This window comes from Silene latifolia, chromosome Y (assembly GCF_048544455.1).
Source record: "Silene latifolia isolate original U9 population chromosome Y, ASM4854445v1, whole genome shotgun sequence".
In the NCBI taxonomy this organism is placed as follows: domain Eukaryota; kingdom Viridiplantae; phylum Streptophyta; class Magnoliopsida; order Caryophyllales; family Caryophyllaceae; genus Silene; species Silene latifolia.
Window position 1 is genome coordinate 327,247,190 of NC_133538.1, and position 4,220 is coordinate 327,251,409.

Here is a 4,220-nt window from a genome sequence, read left to right on the forward strand (position 1 = left end):
CAATCCATCCCGACTATCATCTCAAAACCGTCAAAAGGAAACTCTAGCAAGTCTACAGGTAGATCAACTTGCCCAACTATCATAGATACATCTCTAAACAATCTCCCACATGATACAGACTCACCCGAAGGTATAAACACTTGCTCACTAACAGACTCATATACCCTCATACCCAACTGTTTAACATGACTTGAAGACACAAACGACTGAGAAGCCCCCGAATCAAACAAAACAAAGGTTGGAATACCATTAACAAGGAATGTACCGGTGATAACGTGCGCATCTTCCTCAGCGCTTTCTTCTCCATCATGAATAACTTTCCATCGGTCTTCTGTCCACCTCCCTGGACAAGATCTTGGCTGATGTGGTCGGCTTAGCACCCGACCCTTGATTGTTGTTGTTATTCGTTGGTGGTTTCGATAAGAATTACCGCTGTTGCGGTTGCCTCCACTGGTAACTCGACTTCCCGGTTTGGCCATGACCCACGTGCATTTGCTCGTGTAGCTCTGCGCAGTCTCCGGAAAGATCCTGGTGCACTTGTGCACTCATGTCTCTTGTGGCCTACACCACCGCAGCTATAGCAGGTCACTCCCCAACTACCACTAACACTTCCCCGGCCGCGCCCAAAGGAAGCCCCAAAGATCAACCCCGACCCGAAGAAAACCCCTTAGACTGATTGTGGTTTCCTTTCTTGTGATTAGATTGGCCACCACCCTCGCTCTCGGACTTCCTCTTCTCACCACCCGACCTCTCCCGAGCCATCTCCACCAACCTCTCGGCTCTCCCACCCTCTCATAGGCTTCCTTAACATCGCAAAGGACTCCCACGGGTAACTTATCCATAATCTTAGGGGTCAACCCTCTCTCAAACCTCAATGCCAAATTCTCCTCACTCAAACCCATATCCTCAAAGATACCTAGACTTATCATTGAACTGCTGTAGTACTCGGCCCACGACATCTCGGTCATCTTAAAATCACAAACTCTTCTCTCAACTTACTCCTCACATGCTCCGGTATAAACTCCTTTCCCACGGCCCTACGAAACTCCTCCCAAGGTATAGCAGGTAAACCTTGGTTTGTATAAATTTCCTTAGCACTCACTTTCACTGTATCCCACCACTTTCCACCGCCTCCCTCGGATAGAACGCAGCTGTTCCACACTCATCTCATCGGACAAAGAACCAAATCTAGTATGTTCTCCATCTCTCTAAGCCAACTATCGAGAAGGTTAGGCTCCCCAACTCCCTTATACTCTTTCGGGTTAAACCTCGCTATATAGAGGCTGATTTTAGAATGATCAACCTCCTTCTCCTTATCCTTATCCTTATCTTTCCCCACAGTCTTTAAAGCCTCAGTGAGAGCATCCTGATGCTCCAACATCTTAACGATGTCATCTATGTTTATAAGCTCAGCTCTCGCATACAAAGCAGTCTTCTTGGGCGGCATCTTGAAACTATCATAGAAAAAGGGGTGGATATAAACATACGCGCCAAAACCTCAACACAAGAAAACACGTTGCCCAGACCCCTACTCGATCGAGTTCCCAAACATACTCGATCGAGTAACGGGCTACTCGATCGAGTGCCCAACATACTCGATCGAGTGCCCCAACATCAGACCTCAAACAGACCTTCTGATCTCTAACATACTCGACCGAGTAGCTAGGCTACTCGATCGAGTGACCCCCTACTCGATCGAGTGCCCCAGGTACTCGATCGAGTGCCCAAAGACACGATTCTGGACTCAAAATTGTCAAAAACCCACCCGATCGAGTCAGTCCCACTCGATCGAGTCATGCTAACTCAGAAACGCTACCCGCATGCTATATCATATGCTAACATGCTAAAAACTTTATAAAACCACATATTATATCATAAATAAGCATATAATGCTACGCATCCTTTCGTACGATCTACGAGATCATTATATCATGTTATTAAATGCCACCTTATAAACATCCAACATGTTATCACTCCAACAACAAGTCTATATATATCATTAACCTTTCTTTCACATTCTCAACTTTCTACTTCAAACATCCAACAATTACACACACTTCATCACATTCTTACACAAGCTAACCAAACAACACATACGACCTTGACATACACCCCCCATGTGACCGGTTCAAAATTGTAGGGCAAGTTCGCGACTTTAGGACGTCTCCCAAGCCTTTGCATTAGCTCCTACAACTTTTACCCCGGGTTCATTTTAATTGACTCCCTATGTTCATTAGGTTCATTGGTTACAGGTTTCAGGATCGTCGCTCTGATACCATTTGTAACACCCCCATACTCCAAGTGCCTTACCAGGACCACTCAGGTATGAAGACATTACCATCTCGGTTACCCAAGGCAATGATAATCAAATAAACAATGAAGAAACAACGTTTAAATATAAATACTTAGCGAAGAGTTACAATTCTCAAAACCAAACCAAATGTGTAATACATGTTCTCAAACTAACTGTTCTAGCTGAAATGTAAATAAACTAATAAGCTACAGCGGAAGACTCCTATCATCATGTCGTGGCCATCCCAAATTATCCCAAGACTCATCTCATACCGCTCAATATCTGCTCACCATCCCCGAATGGATCACCGCAGTTTACAAAACAACACCGGGTCGTACTAATCACACAACTCAATATATATTAACAATAAGATAAACAGACAACTTAATCATACACACACAATCACGCCAAATCCAATCATCTCAATCACCGATCGTCCACTGGACCACCACCGCGATGGGGGACCGCACCGTACCCACCAAATCCCCGCTCCACATAGTGAGCGATAACCCTGTCCATTAATGTGCACATCCCTTCTGTGGCGGGTTCCACAGAAGGCGAAACTAGGGCGTGAAGCCACTCCCGCAAGTGACCTCACTCAGCCGAGGCCACGCCTCGCGAACCATAGACAACGATCACAACCACAATCACAATACAATTACTATATCAAACAACCAATCACAACACATCAACCAATATCACATTATGGGACTAATACTGAGTAGGAAATCCTACCTGGAAAGCACACTGTCAGACGGTCTCTACTACTGTATCAAAAAACCTCCTCTATGAAACCACCTCCTATCATACAACACATAAATGCTACCCAATTACATACTACTCAAAAACCCGCAAATCCCTATATTAGGGTTTAACCAAATCAAAGGAAAGACAATAAAAAGGGTACACATATCTTACCCTTGACGCAAGGAACTCAACGGTATAACCAACGCTAAGAACTGACCTTCCAAACTCCGGGGATTGCTAATAATGCGATTAGGATGAAGAACTTGCTTGCTTTCTCTCTTAAACAGTAATTTAGGTTTTGCAAAAGTGATTTAGAATAATGACGGCAAAGCTTATATACCTTAATCGCATAATTAACAAAACCCGAGAAAACTCCCCCGTAAAACGGACACTCGATCGAGTACCCAAGGTACTCGATCGAGTACACCCTTACTCGATCGAGTACCCTAGTTACTCGATCGAGTACCCAACAGGTCAGAAACTTTTCTAAAACGCAACTTACCCTTACTCGACAGAGTAAGGCCTACTCGATAGAGTACCCCAAGACTTATAAATACGGAGTATTATAGTATGCTCTTGTTTTTCAGCTATAATTTCACTCTACACTTAAAGCTCACCTACCATCTTCATCTTATACCTTCAAGCTCAACCTCAACTCACAAAACTCACCCAATAACCATAAAATCCAACCAAATCACCATCTAGTTACTCTAAAGATCATTCTAATCCATTTATACACAATAAAAACCAACTTTCCAACCTTCTATTTGCTCAAAATCACCCATTTTCATCATTTCAAAAATTGGAGCTCCAAAAATCCGTGAGCAACAATTGATTTTCGGGTTTGATTTTTGCCTTCTAGCTTCGCTACATTGCTTTTAGTGTTCTAGTAAGGCATTTTTAAGGTTGTTTGGCTCTTATTTGTGAAGATTTGTGGCATTCTTGAGTAGTGATAATTGGTGGATTTCAAGACTACAACAATGAATTTTTGGGGCAAGAGTAAGGCTACTACTTCTAAGGGATCAAAAAGAAGAAAAGGAAGCAATTCTAATTCTCCACCGGAGTACCAAATGCAAGAAGAGGAGTTAGTGCCGGAGGTGGTATTCATCAAAAATGAGCATAGGAGGCGATTTTTGAAACTACTTGGTAAGGAATTCAAACCTACTCGTTTCATTTGTCG